The following is a 13464-nucleotide window of genomic DNA, read 5'->3' as shown; positions in this document are numbered from 1 at the left end:
AGTCCCCTGGTTTGTCACCGCAAAGATGCGGTTAGAAAGGAGCACAACGTCTTCCTACTCGTACGGCAACAAATTGGCCGCAGACAGCATGGTCCGCCTTTGACCGCCATGTGCAAGGTTCGTGCTATCTTATTCAATCTCACCGTGGTTCCATCGTACCAATTCATGCGGTGGCCTGTTGCATGGTTGATCCCAATGTTGGACAAAGGTTCTACGGGAACGGTGTCACCATTGTAAATGTTGTGCAAATTGATGTTGGTACCCTCCCATACATATGCAAGCCAATCTCCACTTGCACCGAGCCTAACCTGTGAAACAGTGGGCAGGGGAGAATTAGGAAATGGACACAGAAGTAGTCTTTAGAATGCATTTACTACGTGATCAAACTCATCTTACCTACTCATCGGAGGAAATCCGAGTGCCCCTCAACATCGGCATCTCAAGGGGCGTCAACTTGCAACTACGGCCACGCCGCGCTGGAGAGACCCCCAAGGAAACATCTTCGTGCGTTCCACGGAACATCAGGAAGCATTTGTATGAGTAGTTTATCTTATGAGAGAAAAATGTGAACGAGGGAAGGCCTCTAGAGATAGAGATGGACACTGCTACTACCAATGTGCTGCACCATGCGTTGCAATGGATCCAAAGTAGTAGAATAATACTTGTTCACGTGCTTGAAATATAAACACTCTAGTTTTGATATACATGTGTCAACAGACATGACAGCTTGTCCATGGAAGTTGAACCATGGCGACCATCACGTTTCTTGTTTCTACCACTGCCACACCCACACGCGATTCCCACAACGCCGCTCCAACCCATGGCACGATGTCCCCCGACGTGGACATGGATCCTCTGACGTGGCTATGACTGCCTTGCCCTGCCTTTCCTTTGCTGACAGGTGGGACCCACGCTTATGAGTCCCACATGTCAGTGACATAATGGTAGGATTGTTCGCGTCAGGGGATACTCATCCCCCCGACGTGCCCCTCATCCCTCTCGGCCCCACCGCTCCTCTGCCTTTGTGTGCATGACATGCGGGCCAACTGAACTGCGGCAACCATCAACTTTCTACCATAGACACACCCGATTGGACGCGGTTTGCCTGCTCCGCTGCTGTGCTCCAATCCGTACTCCCGCACCATCGAATTTTCATCTAGCGGCTGTGACACATTTCGTCCCGGGCATCAATCCTCAGCTGGAGTACTTATGTACTACAGGTAGTACCCGCCGGTGTGGCCATCTACGCCTCGTAACGCCCTGACGCCCAGCTGTGGCTCCCTCGCCACGGCCACGCCACCACCGGCCGGTTCATCTCGAACGAGTGAGTCGCGAACCACGCCACCACCATGAGAATGACATGTGGGCCAGCCGCATTTAAGGTCTGCATGACATTTACTCATAGGCCGGGCACTAAGCCACTGAAGTTCGGTCCCGTGGGCCCTGAGAGGGAAATGTAACTCCTGTGGCAGGCCTTGTGGTGCTCCCGCAGTACGAGCTCGTGCCAAAACTGGAATTTGTTTCTTACTACTACCAACTAGTACTAGTAAGGTACATGTGCATTACGCATGAGATTCTGGTGGTTTGTGCATTATGCTTCTACATGTGGAGCTTTTTGGATTTTAACATGTGGCAAAATTTGGTGGAATGTAAGGTTAGGCAAGTTTGATTAACTTAGGTGAGTGTTTGGTTCAAGCCACACCTTAGGCAAGCCACACTAAGGCCGCACATGACATAGACACAAAAAATGTGGCAAGATTCCCTTAGGCTTGCCAACTTGTGGCTCTCATTTTGAAGAACTAATAACTTTGCCTAAGCTTAGTTGTGGCAAAGTTAGTCATGAATTAAGTTCAACCATGGAGTCTTCTAGATTATACATGTGGCAGAATCTGGTGGATGATATCCAACGGCCAGTAGTGCTCGGATTTGCCATCTTTGTACCGTCGGATTGGCTTCATCCAACGACCAACTTTCAAAGTTTTTCACACACTATATAGGGGGTATAGATATAGATGTGCCGGTCCGTTGCAATGGATCCAAAGTATATCTATTTAGTGGAGTGCACTCTAAACACATTATCTATTCATTTTTCTCTAACCTTCCGTAGCCATGCAACCAAGCCACATAAGCTTCATGGGTGCCCCCCACATCATATTATTCATACTATGTTGATTGAAAAAAAGATAAATCACCCAAAACAAGATCTTTCCATTTTTTGTTCCTACGATGTTGTGTCGTGCACGTACCTACTAGTTATATAGTGGTAGTACTAGTAATATAGTATTAGGAGTACAAACTTGGTACTAGTAGGAGTAGTACTAGTACGGAATGCTCCTACTCTATCAATGAGCCCCGTCTGACACCAAATTTCTTGGCTTCCGTGCTACAGCTAGATCTTCCCCTCGTTTCTGTTTTCCAACCCGGCGGCGGGCGGGGTGTCGGTTTGCTCAATGGCGGTTCCACATGAAAGTGAAAATGCTAGGCAACACACCTTCCCTAAGCTATGTGTCGTGACGGACGGGCCATGTTGTACTCCCGATTCCCGGGCGTGTGGGGGTGCGACGCGAACGCGACATGCCTTTTCATTTTACCAGCAATGTGCCCGTGCGTTGCGACGGATCCAAAGTAGTAGAATAGTAGTATTTGTTCACAAACTTGAAAGAAATCACTATTGTTTTGATATACTCCTAATATATTACTCCCTCCGTACCTAAATATTTGTCTTTTTTGAGATTTCAAATGGACTATCACATACGGATTATATAGACATATTCTAGTGTTTCTAGCAAGATGCCCGCGCGTTGCACGAAGTTGATGGAAAAGGTAAGAACAACTTATTAATTGACAGATGGAGTACTAGTTACAGTGATGCATATAATTAAGCAAAGGGATCGCACATGTCGGTATTGACTGGAACGAGAATGCAACATCACAATAAGAATTAAGGCCACGATGATGTGATCGCAGTGGTGGTTACAGAAGGCAAGAAGAAAGATGGATCCACGAACGTACGACCTCCTCCTCCTCAACTTAGTGCACCGGGCCACCGACCGGCAGCTAAGGAGCGGAGGCTTTTGTGGCGAGGTCGAGGTGCTTCTCAGCAAAGGCATCCAAGGCTTTCCAGCCGGTTGAGGAAGGCCAACATTGTAGCGTCCTCACTGGCCTTATAGATACCTATGTACACGATTTCCTCGTAAACGTGGATGTGTAGGTCGACGAATTCTTGCAGGGCGAGGCGCCTCGTGGCGAGCGCGACCTCTAGGTGTACATTCTTCATGGCGTCGGCGGGCAGTCGCAGGGACACCAGTGCTTGAAAGAGGTTCCGGCCATGGAGGCCGATTAGGGTGGCAGGCAATGAGGAGCCCGAGCGCGCGGGCTGGAGGAGTACGGCGATGTCGTCCGCGAGCTTCTTGAGGACGGTGAACTTGTTGCTGGTGGCAACGATCATCTGGTCCAACTAAGAGTCGTAGTTGGCGTCGACGGCGGCCATCCACCAGCTGGTCTCCAACACCGTCTGGAGACGATCCTCGGCGCCATGCCGTAGGCCGGCGTCGTGGACCATCTAGCGCAGCCGCTGGCCGCTCACGTGCATCGCCACCATGGGTCCGGAGTGAGCTCTTTTGCGCTTAGTGTAGGTGCTTAGGCAAATGCTTAGGTGCGTACGATGTGGTAGGTGCATTGGAATGGAGGGGCGCCTTTATATGAGGGCAATGAGGGCAAACTGCGTTGCATTCACATCGTGCAGCCTATTTTCCCGGACCTCCTCCCATTACTTCCCTCATGCATTAATTGAAGGAGGATGCATTAACCGTTCAACATATCGGGAACCGCTACTCCCTCCCTCGTCTGCATTAAAGCCGTATCGGGAACTGCGCCGCCCACTGTCAAATCGAATACTCCCTCCGGCTAGGTGAGTATTAAGTCATCTTACCAAAACCAAATAGTAAACACATAGGCATGGTGCATTAACTCTCACGTTGTTTCTTATTTCTTGACATAAATAGAGGAATCAACCAAGAAGAGATGTGGGGCTTGTATGCTTTTAATGACTTGAGACTATCAAACATGACATGCAATGGTCAGTTCGTTGCACAAGAACAAATACAACCCATGTCAGCACACACGCATCTTATATAGCATCACATCCAATGGCTATAAAAGATGAATGAGACCAAATTATATCTCATCTAGATGAGTTCTAGCAAAACTGTATTAATAATACTTAGTACTCCTGCGCCATGTATCATATATTAGTATCATGTAGTACTTTATTTATTTATGAGGTATCTAGATGACACTGCACCGCCAAGAAAAGAGGGTAACATCAAAATTATGGACTACTTTTTTGAGTATGTTGGTAAGGTCCGGTCATAGTCACTTGTTGAAATCTCTAAAAACACAAATACTCCCTCCGTCCGGAAATACTTGCCATCAAAATGGATAAAAGGAAATGTATCTAGACGTATTTTAGTTTTAGATACATCTCTTTTTATCCATTTTGATGACAAGTATTTTCGGACGGAGGGAGTAGAAAACAGAGTTGGTGATGATGGTGTGCGTGCCATCCTGCAATATAGGCCGTCGGATTTATATCTAACGGATAGGAAATAAACTATGGAAAATTTGCAAAAATATACCCACACGTCTCTCCACATTCGCAAATAAGGCCTTCCCTCATTCAACCTTTTCTCTCACAAGATAAACTACTCATACAAATGCATCTTTATGTTTCGTGCAACGCACGGGCAGCTAGCTAATTTCTTTTAAAATAGTTGCTGCGATAATTGGGTTGAAGTGATATATTTTATGTCTTCCCCGAATGATTTCAGATTCACTAGTAGTAACAAAGAAAAGGTTGCCTTGTTAATTAACAGAAAACAAGGTGAAAACTATCACATGAGGCCGGTAAAAACAAGGCACACTGGGTTCAGCGTCATCGTCACTACAGCTGTGCGCGCGTGAGAAGTCTATATATCGAGGGGGCTACCGAGCGAGGCACCGAGACACAATGTTTGAGAGAGAAACCAATTGACAGATTATGATCAGATTGAGTTGTCACCCTTCTGCTGTCATTGTTGGGGGGGAGGGAGAGAAAGACGTATCGAGAGTGTGCGCGGTAGGCACAGAGGCACAACTAGCGAGTGTGTGTGTGTGTGTGTGTGTTTGAAAGAGGAGTAGATAGATTATTATCAAGATCAATGTGCCACCCTACTCCTTCGGTGCCGGGTAGTGTGTGTGTATGTTTGAGAGAGAAGCCAGCCGATAGATTAATATCAAGATCGAGGTGTCACCCTACTCCTTCGGTGTTGGGAAGTGTGGGAGGGGGGCAGTGACACTCACATATCTCTACTCTTATAAAAAAATAAAGTTGGTGATGATGGTGTTCCTGCCATCCTGCAATATAGACCATCCAATTTATATCCGACGGACATGAAGGAAACTATGGAAATTTTGCAAAAAGATACCCACACCCCTCTCCGCATTTGCAAATAAGGCATTCCCTCGTTCATCCTTTTCTCCCACAAGATAAACTTCTCATACAAATGCATCTTGATGTTCCGTGCAACGCATGGGCATCTTGCTGGTAGGGAGAAGGAGTTTGTGTGACACATATCTAGCTATATTAAGGGATAGGTAGATAGCATATGTGTGAGAAACATTATTATACTTTGAGACATTATTGGCTGTGGGTGGGCGGAATTAAAGGGGTGGGCGTGTTAGACATAGAGAGCGTGTGTGTTTCTGTGTGAGAGACTTGTAGGACGGGGTAGAAAGACGAATTTAACCCTGAAGGAGGGAGAGAAATACACGAAGTGCGCGTGTGTGATTCCGATGCCCACAGGGATATGAGATATGTATGCGTGTGAGAGAGATTGCTCAATTCATTCACGTATCACTATCTAGCGATCGTGGACGTGCATCGCTTGAACATAAGTCAATATCTACTTCGTATCGTGGCCAAAGGTACAATATCAATTCAACTCTATAAAGATTGGACACTCACATATCACATTTTCTTCTATTTAAATAAACCTTTTCAGTTGTGCATGCCAAAGTTACAGTGATGTTTCTTCAAACAACCAATGTAGCTATCATGTACATGCACCATTGTTACTCTTGCATTCAAATTCATTAGTCTTGGACGATTTAAGTTTCTATTTTGAAGTAATATATGTAATATTCATATATGAATTCAACGGGTACGCAATTTATGAAATGGAGGCTATGTAATCATATGAGGTAACACTTTTAAGTAGCTGACTACAATATCCATTTCTTTTTGTGCGCCTCTACACTAACACGTCAATGCATTATGTTTAAAGTAAATAACCAATGGCACTAAATTATCTATTTACACGAGAAATACATAGGCTGAGCGTTTGATCCCTTTTTTGTGAACGCGCCACTACACCCGTACGATTGGCTGCGCCCATGTGAACGTCCAAGTTATCGGCGCATCATCTCGAGTTATTGTCTTTTTTTCTGGGGTGGACTTCACACCAGTTATTAACTGCTGACGCGTGCCCCGTGTACACAGTCTAGCATGACCTTCCCGCTAGCATTGTCCAAAATTAGTTGAAACTGGATACGAACGATCCCGCAGGTGGCAAAATCTCCCGCCTCCTTCTAAAATTTCTGCCACCTTAGTCTTTAGCATGCGAAATCCCCCTATTGTCCTTGGTGCACGGAGACCAACAGTTACAATACCGCCCTCATCTACATGATAGGTCGGGGCTGCTTTGGTAACTTCCGGTTCCCCCACTACACGGCACCCCCATTTCCTCTCCCCTCCCGCAAAAATGACTAACTCCACAGCACCAGAGCATCTTACATCACGCCGTCCATACTTCATCGCCCTTTCTCCCCTCCCCTCTCGAAACCCTAGACTGCTCATCCACCGGCGTACCATAGCCCATTCACTGCCAGCGGCGTCCACCTCGTCGGATCTGCTTCTGCGGCCGCATCTACCCCTCCCACCTCCCCTAGAAACAAGTAGACTGCTCATCCCCCACTATACCACAGCCCATTCAGTGTCGGCCTTGTCCACGGCGCCGGATCTGCTTCGCCGGTACTCTTGTCAACCGCCGCGCATCTGCAGCGGCTCATTCTTACTCCCCACCGGAGACGCTTCGTCCACACCCCCCGGAGCCGCCCCACCGACGCCCCCGTCGACGGCCTATGATCCTCTTCGCCGACACCTTCCTCAACCCTACCGGAGCCGCTTCGTCGACACCTTCCTCAACACTACCGGAGCCGCTTCACCGACACCATCATCAACCCTACCGGAGTAGCTTCGCCTATACCATTCTCAACCCTACCGGGGCCGCTTTGCCAACTCACAAGTCCACGGCCTCAGATCCGCTTCCTCGCACCCTCATCCAACCTACCGGAGAAGCTTCTGACGCCCCGTCCACAGCCGCAGATCCGCATCGTCGACACCACCCTTAACCCAACCACCGGAGCAGCTTCTGACGCCCCATCCACGGCCGCAGATCCGCATCGTCGACACCATCCTTAACCCAACCACCGGAGCAGCTTCTGACGCCCTGTCCACGGCCACAGACCCGCGTCGTCGACACCATCCTTAACCCAACCACCGGAGCAGCTTCACCTATGCCCTCGTCCACGGCCATAGATCCGCTTCGCCCACACCGTAGTCCACCCTACCAAAGCCGCTCCACAAACACCCTACTCGATGGTTCTAGATCTCCTTACCGGACCCCAATAGCCAGCACAGTGTCATCACCCTCGACGTTTCTAACCTGATTCCCACCGTCTGGAGAGATGCCAAGCACCCGCCAGGGCCTAGGTACTTGTCACCTTTAAACCCGTCCAGCATCACCTGCCCGATGTACTTCAAATATACTAACCGGTCGCTGTTACCTATTATGCAGCTGGCAAAAACTACAAGGACGATGTTTCTTCTGGATCTAACAGCTTGGCCAACCAAGATCCTGGACTGAGGCATTGCTATGATCGTGTAAGCGCGTCTCTCTCTCTTGTATTTTTCTATGCCTGCCAGCGTGCTTTGCTAGGATTTTCGACCAGTAATCCCTTTGTGCAGACAATGATTTCTACTACTGGCTGCTAAATTAGATATGTAGATGTCATACATGATACTACCTCATACATCTGTTCCTAAATATAAGTCTTTCTAGATATTCCACTATAGGCTACATACAGAGCAAAATGAGTGAATCTACACTCGAAAATGCATCTATATACATCTGTATGTGGTCCATACTGGAATCTCTACAAAGACATATATTTTGGAACAGGGGCAGTACATTACACAAAATCGTAGGTGGCATGTAGGAATTCCAGTGCACTACATTAGGCTCCCTTAGAGTGCCTGCTAGTCCAGCATACAGAGTCATGGCTAGTTTATGGTACGCACACAATCGTTAATTGGTAGTTTAAATATGCGCAAGGGATATGCAATGTAGTATCATGTAGAGATGTCTGAAATTAGCTGTGTCAACTTGCAGATAGGGTTACACAATGAAAAAGTACAAGATGTATGTGGCAATTTCATGGAACATCACAAAAAAGGAGAGGCAGTGGTGAGCCTATACAGTGTGCTATGGTATGTCACTCCTCCATTGAAATCATCGTGACATGTTATTTGTATGCCAGTTCTATTAGCCAAGTTTCTTAGGGACAGTTATTACGAGTTATCCTAAGAAAATAAGCACATGTGAATATAAGCTCCATGTAATAAGCCAACCAGTTCTTTTCATTGCATTTTCAGCTTATCTTTGGTATGATCAATGGAAAGTCTAGATTGTATTTTTTTTCATTTTGCTGCCCATATGGAAAATAATTTTACTTGCAAACATCACAAATTTAACCCAGTGCATTAATTAATATGATAGGAAAACAGACCATCACTATTTGCTCAAAATGCAAATACAAAGATACCATCTACTTGGCACAATCTACTTTGGTCAATGTTTTCCATAGAGATCCCATTGCCTAATTTAAACGAAGAACGCATGACCCACATTTAAATGAAGAACAATTATTTATTGAAATTCGATGGTCCAAGTGGCTGGTTATTATCGTATAGCGGCACCACCTGAAAGCATCATATAGCAGCAACAGCTCATAGCAACTCATCATACAGCAGCAACAGTCTACAATTCATCATATACCAGCAGCAGCTCATAGCAATTCATCATATAGCAGCAGCAGGAGCAGCTCATAGCAATTCATCATATAGCAGCAGCAGCTCATAGCAATTCATCATATAGCGGCAGCAGCTCATAGCAACTCATCATACAGCAGCAACTCATAGCAATTCATCATATAGAAGCAGCAGGAGCAGCTCATAGCAATGCATCATATAGCGGCAGTAGAAGCAGCTCATAGCAATTCATCGTATAGTGGATCAGAATGAAAATTTGGCAAAAAATCAGAGGATATCCTCACCTTTTTGGATGAGCTCATCCTTCAACGGCACCTCAAGGCCATGGCCTGGGATGAGGGGAGGGGGAATAAGGTGCCTTCTGCCGCAGTGTGGCATCAACCGTAGTTGTGCAGCGCCCGCCGGAGTAGTGCGTTAGACGAGCCACAGTGGAGCAGCTGCTGGAGACCATGAGAATGAGGGGCGGTGCCAGAGGGAGGAGCAGCCAGGGAGATTTGCCCCTACCCGCCGGCCATGTAGCCTAGCTGGACATAACATCATCGAGGACCAGGCCAGATGGACCAGTGGCGACAGCTCGCTAGAGGAACCCTAGTGCTGCAGGCAGGGGATCGAGGTAGAGGGAAAGGGGAGAGGAGATGCAAGCGGGCGGTGCCAGAGGGTCAGGTGTGACACGGGCGTCAGCAGTTGCATTTTGAGTGTAATATAGGCAGACAACAGAGTCATTTCACTATTCCCCTTCCCTTCAATTTTTAGTGAGGTTCTACCCGAAACACCCCCCTCCAAAGTGAAATTAGTTAAGCCCAAGCCCATAACTCAAAAATGACTTCTTTCATCTTTTATGGCTTATTTTGACAATATGCCCTGAAAAGGCGGAATCGAACTAGCCCTTAACCTGCAATTCAATTGTGCGTGCAATGATGAATCACTCCTGCCTGCTATCTGTAAATTTAGGCATCATCATACATGGCATAACCTAATACATGTGCATTCCATTGTAGAATCTGGAACATGCAATGTTTATGTTAGTTCATACGTTGCACATGATGTTTAAATGCCCCTTAAATCTGGTCAGTCAAGTGATGGTCTTTAAGCCTCCTTCTTTGCTTCTTTTCTTGATATGTAAGATTTGCTCACACATCTGTTCAATTGCTTGTTTGCATCAGCCAGCCATACTATGAATCTTTGCTTTGATTACTTGTTGTTCTTGACCTAACACTCTAACAGAGCTTGTCAACGATTTAAACACTAAGGGCTGCTGTAGTGGGGCCTTGTCTAACTCATAGGTGACATAAAGGTTTGGCTGTACACTATAGTAGGCTCTCCAAGAGTACCTGGAGATCCAGTTCGAAGGTATGCCTAGTTTTTACATAGTGCAGACATAGTAAATGCTCATTTCATTGTGTGCAAGTGCAAGAGATGCGGCATGTTTCATTATGTGGTGTTGTTTTGTTATAATCTCATCCTTTTGTGTTCACAGACTGGAAAGTATGCATATTTATCTTCCAAGGAGACGAGTAACTAGTTTGTGTCACCTTGCAGAGGGGGTGCAATGAAGATAAGATTGAGGATTTCCAAGTACAAGATGTTAGGAAGGAGCCTTGCAAGAGAAGTAGGAGCTGCGCTGAGCCTCTTCAACCTGCTAAGCTAAGTCACTGTATGCAACTCAACAGTTCAATTCCTTGTTTGTTTCAGGCATAGTTAATTTTCTCTTTTCAATTGCTATATTTGTCCTCAGTTAATGAGATGCCCAAATAATCATGCTTGATGTTCGGTACTTGTATCACTATTAGTTGACATAATTAAAGGCCTTACCATTTAATTACTCTGCCGAAGTGTGCCTGAAGCTTTGAAGTCTATTAACCAACTATTATTGCATGAAGCTCGCAATCTAGTTTATACTACGCTAATGATTGCATATTTTTGCCTGCTGTAGTATGTTTGTATGAAACCCTCTGCTGTTCATTATGCTCCCTAAGACTTTAATTGAGGCACAGAATGGCCAACTGCTTGCTTACTTATACGCAACGTGTTGTCTAAATTTGTAACTTGTCTGTGTTTTCGATTGGGCCCCAACATCATGCTCCTCTGGTGAGCTAAGAGGGATTTCTGTATGCAGGCTGCACATACTATCTTTTTATAATTTTTAAAATATCACCTGCTTATGCTTCATGGCGTGTAACATTTTTTTGAAAGTGATGTGTAACATTATTGTTAGTCCTGTTTTGCCATGTAGTACAAAATAGTGTCTTGTTCACTTCACTGTTGTAACTATATTTTTGCCCTAGTCATGTGTACTTACAAAAACATTTCAGGATGAAGTGACATCAACACAAAGATCTGCGAGCAGTTCGGCATGGCTGTTACCGAATGATTATGGATTGGAATTGGAATGTGCTGATGTTCTCGAGCATCAACTAGAGGTGGCAAGACAACATGTACTTGATTGTCAACGTATAATCAACAAGTTGAGACTGGACATGCAGGTATTAGATGCAGGAGTCAAAAAATGAAACAAGACACTGAGGTAACCATGAAGGAATTGGAGATTTTGCAGACTGAAATTTGTGCTATCTGAATCCAGCCAATCCTATTTTCAGAAGAGATTATAGTTCAAATGGAGTTAAGTTGATGCGTGTCCATGATGTATGAGCTATATTTGCCCAGTGTATGTAATTTGCTGTTTGTGTATGCTTTATTATCACCTGTGCCGAACCATAATGCCCAGTGGGTATAATCGCCTGTAATTTCTTTATTGTATAGTGTAGGATTATTCCACCTTTCTATGCCTTGATCTCTTTGTTGTATAGTGTATGCTTTTTTAGAGGTGATAGTATTGAGTAGGATAATTCTTTGAATATGCTATATCGTTCAAATGGGGGCCAACTCGCCCGACCATAGCCCTTCACGGGCCGTCGGATCCATGAGCCTTCTACGTCTCATAGGATCCATGGGCCTTCTACGTCTCGTAGGATCCATGGGCCTTGTACGTCTCGTAGGATCCATGGGCCTTCTACGTCTCGTAGGATCCATGGGCCTTCTACGTCTCGTAGGATCCATGGGCCTTCTACATCTCGTAGGATCTATGGGCCGCCGACTCATTTATGGGTCTTGTACGGACCTTTAATGGGCCGTAGACGAGCCTTTAATGGAAATCGTACGTTTTATGGGCTGACCATAATGAACTATTAATAGGCCGTATTTGGTGATGCTATGAAAATGGCCCAACAGACTAACGGTCCACAAACGGGCCGACTGTAACGACGGGCTGAATTTAGCCCACAAGCAGAAAATGACAGTAACGGGCCGTAAGTAACCGAATGCTGCAAATGAGCCCAAAAATAAATGGGCCCTCAGAAGGCCGAAAGTTAACTTGGGCTGGAAACGGCCCAACGGAATAACGGTCCGTTAATGGGTATAAAGTGATACACTGTTCATTCGGGCCAGTTTCACCACGGGCCATTAATGGGTGTAAAGTAATACACTGTTCATTACGGGCCAGTTTCAACATGTGCGGCTAATGGGCCAAGAGTTACAAAGGGCCTCATATGGGCTGAAAGACGTCATGGGCTATACATGGGCCAGAAGTGAAAACGGGCTGGAATCTGTAACATCCCAAATTTTCAATTTGGAATGTTATACAATAGATCATCACTGCATATCATATTTATTTGCATTTTGGGTTGATCCTAGAAATCCTACGCAACTCACGGACCCTCGGAGAGAGTTGGGGATTTCGGTATTTTCATATTTGAGTTTTCTCAAATTTTAAAAATAGGATCATTTGATTTTTATTTATTTTATCTTCAATTATTTCTATTATAAAATATGAGAGATGGAATAAAATGAATTTCCCAAAATAAAGAAATATTGAGGATTTAAATAAAAAATCAAATAAGGTTTTATTCTGGAGTTTTTCGTGGTTTTATTTGAATTTAGGAAAAATTGCACGTTTTCAAAAAAATTGCATTTAGGGCCAAGAAAATGTTCATCATGTTCTAAATATTTTATTTAGACGGTGAAAATTTGTTTTGGCAATTTTAGATTTTTATTTATTTTTCTAGAATTTTTCTTAGTTTCAGCGAAATTGGTTTTTTTTAAACTCCACGCCCGACTGGGCCAAAGGCCCAGCCGAGCCAGGCTGGCCCGCCAGGCCACCGCCTCCCTCGCCGAGCTACAGCCGGACTCGGGGAGACCGAGCCGGGCACGCCTCCGTCGCCGACCCCCTCCCCAAACAAGGCCACCCCCTCCCCCTTAAATAGCCACCCCGGGGCCCCCTGGGAGCCCCGAGTCGCCGCACCGCCCCGCCCACGCAGCCC

This window comes from Triticum dicoccoides, chromosome 7A, assembly GCF_002162155.2.
Source record: "Triticum dicoccoides isolate Atlit2015 ecotype Zavitan chromosome 7A, WEW_v2.0, whole genome shotgun sequence".
NCBI classification, from domain to species: Eukaryota; Viridiplantae; Streptophyta; class Magnoliopsida; order Poales; family Poaceae; genus Triticum; species Triticum dicoccoides.
The sequence above is the reverse complement of the archived record's forward strand: the minus strand, read 5'-3'. Positions refer to the sequence as shown.